We start from the raw sequence: 13,012 nt of genomic DNA, 5'->3' as shown, positions 1-13,012 counted from the left end.
TCTCCACAGGTGTGTGTGTGTGTGTGTGTGTGTGTGTAAATGGGTGTGAGTGTTTTTGTGTGCTTGTGTCTGGATATGTGTTTGTGTGTGGCGCGTGTGTGTGCGTGACTATGTATGAGTGAGTGTTTGTGCTTGAGATTGTGTGTGTGTGTGCTTGTGATTGTGTGTGTGTGTGTGTGTGTGCTTGTGATTGTGTGTGTGTGTGTGTGTGGCGCATGTGTGTGTGTGCTTGTGATTGTGTGTGTGTGTGTGTGAATATGTATGTGTGTGTGTGGCCTGTGTGTGTGTGTGTGTGTGTGTGGCGCATGTGTGTGTGAATATGTATGTGTGTGTGTGGCCTGTGTGTGTGTGTGGCGCATGTGTGTGTGAATATGTATGTGTGTGTGTATTTGAATATGTGTGTGTGTGTGTGCTTGTGATTGTGATTGTGTGTGTGTGTGGCCTGTGTGTGTGTGTGTGCTTGTGATTGTGTGTGTGTGTCCTGTGATTGTGTGTGTGCTTGTGATTGTGTGTGTGTGTGTCTCCTGTGTGTGCTTGTGATTGTGTGTGTGATTGTGTGTATGTGGGGTGTGTGTGTGTGTGCTGATGCACTGAAGGCACACTGTTGTTGTTGCTGTGGCTCTAACACCTCAGAGTCACTGCTCGATCGAGTGAGATTCAGAACCTAAAAATATCCACAGAAGAGTCTCTCTGTGGTCAGAAACTGTCCAGTGATGAGGAGCTTGGGGGTGAGTAACACAAACTGTGCACCAGCGGGTGGCCTTCACTCTCCAGAAAAGGGTCTGTGTGGCCGCGGAAATGTAGAGGAGTGAGGGGCAGAGAGGCATTCATCCAATCAGAGGCCTCTGAGAGTTTCTTTTTGGGTCTTTACCTGCTTTTTAGTGTCTGTCCAAAAGTTTGTGGACACCTTTATTCAGCATTTCTTCTAAAAATCAGAGGAATTTAGGGGGATGCTCTCCCTTAACAACGGCGAACTCCATCTACTGCACATTCTACTCTCACCAGCCACAGGAAAATGAGCTATTGCTCATTAGTTACTTCATAAAGGCTCAGGAGGCCTCCTTAAAATCCCTAGGAGAAAGAGAATGAGACGTACATGAGACATGCGAGAGAGATAAACTAGGCTTTAATTCTTCAGGCAAATCTCAGCACAGCATGTGACTCTCCTGAGATCTCCAGGAGACACGTGTGAGATCGTTGAGAGACATTTGAGCAGCAGGAGATTATGCTAATGTCTCCTTTGTGTTTCCATCTCCTCTCATTGTTGTCTGCGAGAAACTAAAGAGATATTTAGATGTAAATGTATTGTCCTCTGGGTGATTCGAGAGAGAAGGAGCATCTGGAGACGGTTGGATCACCCATGCTTTTAAAAGGTGTGTAGCCTCTGGTTGTTCCCTGCCGAGGTGGAGCCGGAGGGAGGGTGTTGGTTTGTAGTCCCACTCCCACAGGGCAGAGACACTAAAGTTATATATAGTGGAGCTACGAAGAATGATAGGGAATGGTTTACAGAAATGAACCCTGGAGCTATCCTCAGCGCTCTGACAGCAGTAGTTGTGTTTATACGGAGGGCGGTTCCCTCCCCCTCGCTGCTGGAGCGCTGCTGCCTGGCTCCGGCTGCTGTCTGGGACATATTGTCATACATATTGTATGAGTGTTCCTGAAGAGTAGTGCGCTCTCTGTCTTTTTGGAAGCCGATGCGTCTTGTAGCTGAATTAGAAGCCAGAGCTAGATTGAGGAAGTTAAATGTCACAGCGTAGGTGTTGCCTTGGCATTTACAGGAGTTTATACACACACACACACACACACACACACACACTCATACACATATGCACAGAAAATCATGGGCAATAGAGACTCATCAAAACAGGGAAGAAATGCACACACACACACGGAGCACACAGAGTTAAAATGAAGTTTACTGGAGGTAATTGAACATTGGGGAATTACACTGAGCCTAAAGGAGGTGCTACTACAGCTGACAGTGCTCCCCCTCCAAACGAAAATGCACCAGGGATAAAGAGGGTCAAACAGTCATGAACAAACAAGCACACACACACACACACACACATCTGATAATTAAAACTTTGCATAATGTACTGTATATACATCAGCTGTACTCACAACTCACAAAACTAATCCACCACCTTGTGGCGCTATCCTCCAGGGAGCGGATGGAAGTGCCTCACTGTGTATCGCCACTGGCCGTGCTTCACCTCCCTCACAAAGAAACAAGAAGCAAAAACTTTGCCCCGAGGAAGCCCTGAGCCACACAGACTGAGGTGAGGCTGCCACCACGAGTCCTCTCGCTCGCTCTGGCTCTGCCGGTACCTGCCAGCGCCGTCCTACGGTGAGACACACGGAGAAGGTGGTGCAAAAACAATACAATATTATTTGCTACAAACACCACCATTCATTCATTGTCTGTAACCCTTATCCATTTCACACACAACCCCCCCCCCACCACCACCAAAAAAAACCACACAACACACTAATATTAGAATAAAAACAAATCCTGTTATTCCAGTGAGTGACGGTCCAGTGTTATTTGAGGTGATCGTCCCGTGCCTAATGTCTGCGGCTAATAAACACTCCATTGTTTTAAAAGTGTGCTGTAGATTTAACAAATCCATACTATCAGGAGAAACATCTGAAAACACACTGTTCTTCACTCACTCTCAACACAGCGGCTACTTTTTAGAGAAATAAAATAGATATACTTTATTTTTTACAAGATATTTATAACAGAATAATGATGTATTTTCCCCACGACGGTTGCACAGCGCTATGTACGAGAGACGTTCAGAGAGGGCTGAGAGGAGGATTAATTAAAAACTGGATTGAGAATGTAAATAAACAGCCTGAATGCCAACCTGCTCTTCTCTCCAGTGTGTAGCACAGTATCCAGGGTCCTACTCACACACACCTGTCTTTATAATTACATACAAACCATAACAAGGCTCTAGTGTTTCCACATGTGACCCACAGAAACTTCACCAGACCCGCCACGAACAAAGGGATAGTGCCGCTGACCCAGTCTTCGCTCTGTTTGGATGGGGTTCATTTTCCCTGCACACATGAGGTTGGGTGATGTATTTGTTACCGATGTAAACCCGGGTGTTGAGTCCTCTGTAAAGAGACCATTTGATTTTCCACATTTTACTGTCAGTGTCACTGCTGAAAACGGTAGGTGACGTAGCCCCTCCCATCTCTGAGTACAGAGCCTTAGATCACCACGCTAAATACCAAGTGTAGACCGTGGGGCTGTGGAACCGTGAGCCTTCTCAGAAGAGTCACTGCAGCTAAGAGGAGAAAAACACCCTGTTAATAGCTTTGATTCCACGTGGGATTATTTATTTTAAAAGTGCCTCAACAGCTTTCAAGTGTTCCTCAAGGTCTGGAAGGTAATTACTGTGTGTGGGAGGGTGTGTATGTATGTGTCAGAATGTGCTTATGTGAGGGTCTACCTGTGTTTGTGTGTGTGCCAGGTATTTATCACATTGTGGCTTACTTTAATGTGAAAAGCTAACAGTGAAATATTTAGTTTGTTAATGAGGTTAAGATTAAGGTTAGGGTCAGCACAGTAATCATTATTTCAAATAAGTATAGCACAACCTGTGTGTGTGTGTGTGTGTGTGTGTGTGTGTGTGTGTGTGTGTGTGTGTGTGTGTGTGTGTGTGTGTGTGTGTGTGTGTGTGTGTGTGTGTGTGTGTGTGTGTGTGTGTGTGTGTGTGTGAGAGAGAGAATTTGGCAGGTGATCCACTGTAGTGACCCCTCTGCAGGATCCTCACAGTCCACCTGGTACAGGCAACCGTCCAGTTTCACCCCAGGCTTTGGGCCAGTGCTCTGTTGAGTTGTGATACTTAGTTAAAATGTGTGGCCATAGTGTACTTTTATAACTACAGCTGCCTAAATACACCAACAGACGTATAAGAAGAGGATATTCAATCATTCATTCATTATCTGTAACCCTTATTCAGTTCAGGGCGGCGGTGGGTCCGGAGCCTACCCGGAATCACTGGGTGCAATGCAGGAACACACCCTGGAGGGGGCGCCAATCACACCCATGTAAACTTGAGTCGTCAATCCACGTGTTTTTGGAGCGTGGGAGGAAACCCAGGCCCCTGGAGGTAACCCACGCAGACACAGGGAGAACACACCACACTCCTCACAGATAGTCACCCGAAGGAAACCCACACAGACACAGAGAGAACACACCACACTCCTCACAGACAGTCATCCGGAGGAAACTCACGCAGACACAGAGAGAACACACCACACTCCTCACAGACAGTCACCCGGAGGAAACCCACACAGACACAGGGAGAACACACCACACTCCTCACAGACAGTCACCCGAAGGAAACCCACACAGACACAGAGAGAACACACCACACTCCTCACAGACAGTCACCCGGAGGAAACCCACGCAGACACGGAGAACACACCACACTCCTCACAGACAGTCACCCGAAGGAAACCCACACAGACACAGAGAGAACACACCACACTCCTCACAGACAGTCACCCAGAGGAAACCCACACAGACACAGGGAGAACACACCACACTCCTCACAGACAGTCACCCGGAGGAAACCCACGCAGACACAGGGAGAACACACCACACTCCTCACAGACAGTCACCCGAAGGAAACCCACGCAGACACAGGGAGAACACACCACACTCCTCACAGACAGTCACCCGGAGGAAACCCACACAGACACAGGGAGAACACACCACACTCCTCACAGACAGTCACCCGGAGGAAACCCACGCAGACACAGAGCACCAGGAGCCCTCGAGCACATTACAATACACCTTCGTGATGAATCGGAGTCGCGCTTCTCATCTAAAACTAATCACTCCTAATCAGGTCCTGACTTCACTGATGATTGTGTGGCTGAATGCCATCAAATCCCCACAACATCTTGTGTGACTGACGTTGTAAATGAGGGAAAATCACTTTTAATACTCATCATATGAGAAGCAGTGCCGGAAGGGTCTATAAACATTTGAAAAAACAGTGTGTGTGTGTGAGTGCGTGTGGGTGGGTGTGTGAGTATGTTTGAATCACTCCTTCATTGCTGTCATCCACCCAGTCATCAGATGGTAGCCGGCAGGCCGTCAGCACTGGCAGATGTCCTGTAGGAAGCACAGTTGGAGAGCAGTCTCTCTCCCTCTCTTTTGCATTGGAGCGCTGTGAGACCTCGGTGCTCAGTGAGACTCTGGTGAATCAGTAATTGGGGTCTAATCTGAACTCTAGAGAGTGACTAACAGTTGTGGTGTAGAATAGTGACCAAAAAAAGACCCTTAAAGGCAATGTCAGCGATTCTGGAAAACGGTTCTCGCAGCAAAACAAACACCTCCTTCGTATCGTTTACGGTGGGATGGTGTGTCTGAGTAAGAAGCTAGTATAGCTTTGGTGATCTCTAGTGAACCGAGCACACTTTCCTCACCCTCACATCTCTCTCTCACTCTCTCTCTCTCACTCTCTCTCTCTCTCTCTAGTGAACTGACCACACTGTCCACACCCTAACATCCCACTCTCTCTCTCTCTAGTGAACTGACCACACTGTCCACACCCTAACATCCCACTCTCACTCTCTCTCTCTCTCTCTCTCTAGTGAACTGACCACACTGTCCACACCCTAACATCCCACTCTCTCTCTCTCACTCTCTCTCTAGTGAACTGACCACACTGTCCACACCCTAACATCCCACTCTCTCTCTCTCTCTCTCTAGTGAACTGACCACACTGTCCACACCCTAACATCCCACTCTCTCTCTCTCTCTCTCTCTAGTGAACTGACCACACTGTCCACACCCTAACATCCCACTCTCTCTCTCTCTCTCTCTCTAGTGAACTGACCACACTGTCCACACCCTAACATCCCACTCTCTCTCTCTCTCTCTCTCTCTCTCTAGTGAACTGACCACACTGTCCACACCCTAACATCCCACTCTCTCTCTCTCTCTCTCTCTCTCTCTAGTGAACTGACCACACTGTCCACACCCTAACATCCCACTCTCTCTCTCTCTCTCTCTCTAGTGAACTGACCACACTGTCCACACCCTAACATCCCACTCTCTCTCTCTCACTCTCTCTCTAGTGAACTGACCACACTGTCCACACCCTAACATCCCACTCTCTCTCTCTCTCTCTAGTGAACTGACCACACTGTCAACACCCTAACATCCCACTCTCTCTCTCTCACTCTCTCTCTAGTGAACTGACCACACTGTCCACACCCTAACATCCCACTCTCTCTCTCTCTCTCTCTCTAGTGAACTGACCACACTGTCCACACCCTAACATCCCACTCTCTCTCTCTCTCTCTCTAGTGAACTGACCACACTGTCCACACCCTAACATCCCACTCTCTCTCTCTCTCTCTCTCTCTCTCTAGTGAACTGACCACACTGTCAACACCCTAACATCCCACTCTCTCTCTCTCTCTCTCTCTAGTGAACTGACCACACTGTCCACACCCTAACATCCCACTCTCTCTCTCTCTCTCTCTCTAGTGAACTGACCACACTGTCCACACCCTAACATCCCACTCTCTCTCTCTCTCTCTCTCTAGTGAACTGACCACACTGTCAACACCCTAACATCCCACTCTCTCTCTCTAGTGAACTGACCACACTGTCCACACCCTAACATCCCACTCTCTCTCTCTCTCTCTCTCTCTCTCTCTAGTGAACTGACCACACTGTCAACACCCTAACATCCCACTCTCTCTCTCTCTCTCTCTCTAGTGAACTGACCACACTGTCCACACCCTAACATCCCACTCTCTCTCTCTCTCTCTCTCTCTAGTGAACTGACCACACTGTCAACACCCTAACATCCCACTCTCTCTCTCTCTCTCTCTCTAGTGAACTGACCACACTGTCCACACCCTAACATCCCACTCTCTCTCTCTCTCTCTCTCTCTCTCTCTCTCTCTCTCTAGTGAACTGACCACACTGTCAACACCCTAACATCCCACTCTCTCTCTCTCACTCTCTCTCTAGTGAACTGACCACACTGTCCACACCCTAACATCCCACTCTCTCTCTCACTCTCTCTCTAGTGAACTGACCACACTGTCCACACCCTAACATCCCACTCTCTCTCTCTCACTCTCTCTCTAGTGAACTGACCACACTGTCCACACCCTAACATCCCACTCTCTCTCTCTCTCTCTCTCTCTCTAGTGAACTGACCACACTGTCAACACCCTAACATCCCACTCTCTCTCTCTCTCTCTCTCTAGTGAACTGACCACACTGTCCACACCCTAACATCCCACTCTCTCTCTCACTCTCTCTCTAGTGAACTGACCACACTGTCCACACCCTAACATCCCACTCTCTCTCTCTCTCTCTCTCTAGTGAACTGACCACACTGTCCACACCCTAACATCCCACTCTCTCTCTCTCTCTCTCTCTAGTGAACTGACCACACTGTCCACACCCTAACATCCCACTCTCTCTCTCACTCTCTCTCTAGTGAACTGACCACACTGTCCACACCCTAACATCCCACTCTCTCTCTCTCTCTCTCTCTAGTGAACTGACCACACTGTCCACACCCTAACATCCCACTCTCTCTCTCTCTCTCTCTCTCTAGTGAACTGACCACACTGTCCACACCCTAACATCCCACTCTCTCTCTCTCTCTCTCTCTCTCTAGTGAACTGACCACACTGTCCACACCCTAACATCCCACTCTCTCTCTCTCTCTCTCTAGTGAACTGACCACACTGTCCACACCCTAACATCCCACTCTCTCTCTCACTCTCTCTCTAGTGAACTGACCACACTGTCCACACCCTAACATCCCACTCTCTCTCTCTCTCTCTCTCTAGTGAACTGACCACACTGTCCACACCCTAACATCCCACTCTCTCTAGTGAACTGACCACACTGTCCACACCCTAACATCCCACTCTCTCTCTCTCACTCTCTCTCTAGTGAACTGACCACACTGTCCACACCCTAACATCCCACTCTCTCTCTCTCTCTCTCTCTAGTGAACTGACCACACTGTCCACACCCTAACATCCCACTCTCTCTCTCTCACTCTCTCTCTCTCTAGTGAACTGACCACACTGTCAACACCCTAACATCCCTCTCTCTCTCTCTAGTGAACTGACCACACTGTCCACACCCTAACATCCCACTCTCTCTCTCTCTCTCTCTCTAGTGAACTGACCACACTGTCAACACCCTAACATCCCACTCTCTCTCTCTCACTCTCTCTCTAGTGAACTGACCACACTGTCCACACCCTAACATCCCACTCTCTCTCTCTCTCTCTCTCTAGTGAACTGACCACACTGTCCACACCCTAACATCCCACTCTCTCTCTCACTCTCTCTCTAGTGAACTGACCACACTGTCCACACCCTAACATCCCACTCTCTCTCTCTCACTCTCTCTCTAGTGAACTGACCACACTGTCCACACCCTAACATCCCACTCTCTCTCTCTCTCTCTCTCTCTAGTGAACTGACCACACTGTCAACACCCTAACATCCCACTCTCTCTCTCTCTCTCTCTCTCTCTCTCTAGTGAACTGACCACACTGTCCACACCCTAACATCCCACTCTCTCTCTCTCTCTCTCTCTCTCTAGTGAACTGACCACACTGTCAACACCCTAACATCCCACTCTCTCTCTCTCTCACTCTCTCTCTAGTGAACTGACCACACTGTCCACACCCTAACATCCCACTCTCTCTCTCTCACTCTCTCTCTAGTGAACTGACCACACTGTCCACACCCTAACATCCCACTCTCTCTCTCTCTCTCTCTCTCTAGTGAACTGACCACACTGTCCACACCCTAACATCCCACTCTCTCTCTCTCTCTCTCTCTAGTGAACTGACCACACTGTCCACACCCTAACATCCCACTCTCTCTCTCACTCTCTCTCTAGTGAACTGACCACACTGTCCACACCCTAACATCCCACTCTCTCTCTCTCTCTCTCTCTCTCTCTAGTGAACTGACCACACTGTCAACACCCTAACATCCCACTCTCTCTCTCTTACTCTCTCTCTAGTGAACTGACCACACTGTCCACACCCTAACATCCCACTCTCTCTCTCTCTCTTTCTCTAGTGAACTGACCACACTGTCCACACCCTAACATCCCACTCTCTCTCTCTCACTCTCTCTCTAGTGAACTGACCACACTGTCCACACCCTAACATCCCACTCTCTCTCTCTCTCTCTCTCTCTCTAGTGAACTGACCACACTGTCAACACCCTAACATCCCTCTCACTCTCTCTCTCTCTCTCTCTCTCTCTCTCTCTCTCTAGTGAACTGACCACACTGTCCCCTATCTCATGTCCCTCAGTGCAGGACACAGGGCTTTATGGGTCATTATTTATCATTATTTTATGACACCTCCTAATATTTTCTTCATTTTTAAATTATGTTTGAACAGGTTTTGTTTCATAAACGTTCTTTATTTATAAAAACAACCTTGAAACATGAGCAGTACAGACACAATCTGATACACATTTCCTGTGCGACCTGCAGGCGGCGCTATAAAACAGTCACTGGACCAGGGAGCGCACCACGATGAGCTGGGCACCGCTCTGTGAATGGACTGTGATGGGGTCACTGTGCCGTAAATGAACCAGACGTTTGCTTAAGGCTTTTGGGACATTATCAGTACGAGGTGCTGCTGTAATCTACAGTAATCATCCAGTCTTTACAACAGCGCAACAGAAATGTCCTTCATCTGTTTTACATCTGTCCACAAGGTCACGGCGGATTCCTGGTTTCTCTGTTGTGGAGGACAGTCTACAGTCTTCTACGTCTATTGTAGTGCTACAGTTACAGACTGCACTCCATCTGTTGCTCTAGTAGTGGATCAGACACATCAGTGCTGCTAGAGTTCTCAAAGCCCTCAGTGTCACTGTTGGACTGAGAATAGTCCACCCTCTGCCGAAGGACTCTCACCACCACGTCACTAGCACTGCAGAACTCCACTATGTACAACCACTCAGACAATACCTACTGTATACACGTGTATTCATCAAGTGTGTGTGTTTGAAGGCAATCAATGAGAATTTAAGGGTAACCACTGTTTGACGTATTGTGTTCTCCCTGTGTCCACGTGGGTTTCCTCCGTGTGCTCCGTTCTCCTCCCACAGTCCCACATTTGTAGGTGGATTGGCAGTTTGAAAGTGTTCATAGTTGTGAATGTGTGTGCGTTTGTGTTGCCCTGTGAAGGACTGGCGCCCCCTCCAGGGTGTATTCCCGCCTTGCGCCCAATGATTCCAGGTAGGCTCTGGACCCACTGCCAGCCTGAACTTCAGTCAAAGGGGGCGGGGCTAATTTGTGGGAGGCTGAGTAAGTTTTACGTCTTAGTTTGGATGTTTTTCATGATCCGGGTCTTTAAAACACTTTCTGTACCGTAGATCATTGACTGAGTCTGAAGGATACCCACCAGGGCACGTTTTCTGTGAGCGATGTTACGTTATAAATATTATAAACCTCTGTAGGTGGCTAATACGTGTCGTAAGCTTTAGTGTGAATCCATTAGCTCTTATTACCTTCAGGCATTAGCACCTGTTTTCAACCTGTTGAATCCCTCTCCTTTCTTCTCAGACCTTTGGTGGGTCAGGCCCTCTACTGGCCGCTCTGTAATTGCCCAGATAATTACTTAAGGCAGGAACAAAAGCTTGGCTCTGGGACAATGGGTGTGTGTGGGACTGGAGTGAAAATGGCGTCCACTCCATTTGCCCCTGAATCACAGTGAAGTGAAGAGCAAGCCTCCTGAGCTTGAATGACCCTCCTTTCTCTCTTTCTTCACCGTCTTATCAAGAGAAGTGGCTCTTAAAGCGGTGCCGTGTTAAGAGCCCGGCGCTCTCCAGTCGCAGCACGTGAAAAAGACTCTCACGACGACTCTCAAGGCCGCGGTAAAGAGAGAAAAGGAGAAGCCGCCGAGTCGTTCCGGATCTGGTCAGGAGCGAGGCCGAGGCGGATGTGGCTAATGGAGGTTTCCATGGTGACGCCGTTCACCGTTCGGCGGGAGTTTAAGGAAAACACCCACTCACATTGTTCTTACTCGCTGATGCATATTCATAGCTGCGGAAAAAGCCATTAACGGCTTTTTATGGAGTTCGGGAGGCTGAGCATCCATCAGCCCGGCGCTTTTCAGCGCACAATACCGTCACAAGCGCTCCGTTCATCCAGCCATGGCCTCGGATTAATAACCTCGGGTGATTAGGCTGATTTGTGCACCGTACGATTTAAAGCACTTAAGAGCCGAGGTCCGTCTGAACCGGTCTGTCCAGGGTCCCCGGTGATCGTGACCGACGAAGGGAACAGTGCCACAGAAATATCACATCATCAGAAAGACAAACAGACCCAGGCCCTTTTCTTTCTGAGTTAAAAGAACAAACAGGACATTTTTCAAAATGTATTTATTCATTTATTTATTTTACAAAACAAATGCAACATACAGACCGTGATTAGCATTCATTCAAAACCTCCTAATGAATTCTTCCAAATGATCTGGAAGAGGTTGGACATGAATAAAAGATCATCTCAGGGGCCTGAGCTGCCTCCCACACACAGCAGGTCTACGAGAGTACACACACACTCCCCACCTTCTTCCTGGGTGTTTTACTGAGGGCAATGTAAAAACACTCACTTAACTCTTGCACAAACATTATCTTGATAACACTCAGACAAGAGAGAGAAAGAGGGAGGTGGGGGGGGGGGGGCAGAGAGAGAGAGCGCTTCACTTCTCTGCAGCCATTCGCCACAAGGCCAAACACTATTGTTAGACAAACACATGGAAACGCCGCGTCCCTGGAGACAGGAGAACGCAGTTCATTACGAGTCGCCTGTGTTTTATCAGACCTTTACTTACTTGTGTGCTCTAATGAACAGAAAAACAAGCGTCTGCTCAGGGGCCGGACCCTCTCTCCGCTGACTGCCGCTCCGCTGGGGCCTGACGTGGCGGAGGAGACCAGGGCGTGGACACAGAGGCAGACTGTGACTTGTTGTCAGAGCAGAATGTAGAACAACAAAATCACTAGTCTTCCACAGCGTCCGCACCAACAAACCCACGCACCTCAGGTGTCCTTAGGGGCCGCTGAACCCCCCACGGGGCCTGGAGGGGCCACAAAAACACACTGTAAAATTGAAAACTTCTCATTTTAGAATTTAAATCTGTTCACATTCTCAAATTTAAATCTGTTCAAATTCTCAAATTTAAATCTGTTCAAATTCTCAAATTTAAATCTGTTCAAATTCTCAAATTTAAATCTGTTCAAATTCTCAAATTTAAATCTGTTCACATTCTCAAATTTAAATCTGTTCACATTCTCAAATTTAAATCTGTTCAAATTCTCAAATTTAAGTCTCTTCACATTCTCAAATTTAAATCTGTTCACATTCTCAAATTTAAATCAGATCACATTCTCAAATTTAAATCAGATCACATTCTCAAACTTAAATCAGTTGACATTCTCAAATTTAAATCTGTTCACATTCTCAAATTTAAAACTGTTCACATTCTCAAATTTAAATCAGTTCAAATTCTAAAATTAAAACTGTTCACATTCTCAAACTTAAATCAGTTCACATTCTCAAATTTAAATCTGTTCACATTCTCAAATTTAAAACTGTTCACATTCTCAAATTTAAATCAGTTCAAATTCTAAAATTAAAACTGTTCACATTCTCAAACTTAAATCAGTTCACATTCTCAAATTTAAATCTGTTCACATTCTCAAATTTAAATCTGTTCACATTCTAAAATTAAATCTGTTCACATTCTCAAAATTAAATCTGTTCACATTCTCAAACTTAAATCTGTTCACATTCTAAAATTAAATCTGTTCACATTCTCAAACTTAAATCTGTTCACATTCTAAAATTAAATCTGTTCACATTCTCAAACTTAAATCTGTTCACATTCTAAAATTAAATCTGTTCACATTCTCAAATTTAAATCTGTTCACATTCTCAAATTTAAATCTGTTCACATTCTAAAATTAA

At 47.0% G+C, this 13,012-nt stretch overlaps 1 long non-coding RNA gene across 1 annotated transcript; it reads left to right on the top strand.

Moving 5' to 3' along the window:
• The first annotated feature begins 470 nt into the window (after positions 1–470).
• Positions 471–10,688, top strand: LOC136674004 (uncharacterized). Its single transcript, XR_010795990.1, has 3 exons — positions 471–728; positions 2,165–2,347; positions 9,533–10,688. It is a non-coding gene; the product is annotated as an uncharacterized lncRNA (long non-coding RNA).
• The last annotated feature ends 2,324 nt before the right edge of the window (positions 10,689–13,012 follow it).

Source organism: Hoplias malabaricus, chromosome 17 (assembly GCF_029633855.1).
Source record: "Hoplias malabaricus isolate fHopMal1 chromosome 17, fHopMal1.hap1, whole genome shotgun sequence".
In the NCBI taxonomy this organism is placed as follows: Eukaryota; Metazoa; Chordata; class Actinopteri; order Characiformes; family Erythrinidae; genus Hoplias; species Hoplias malabaricus.
This window is presented reverse-complemented; position numbering and strand designations above follow the sequence as displayed.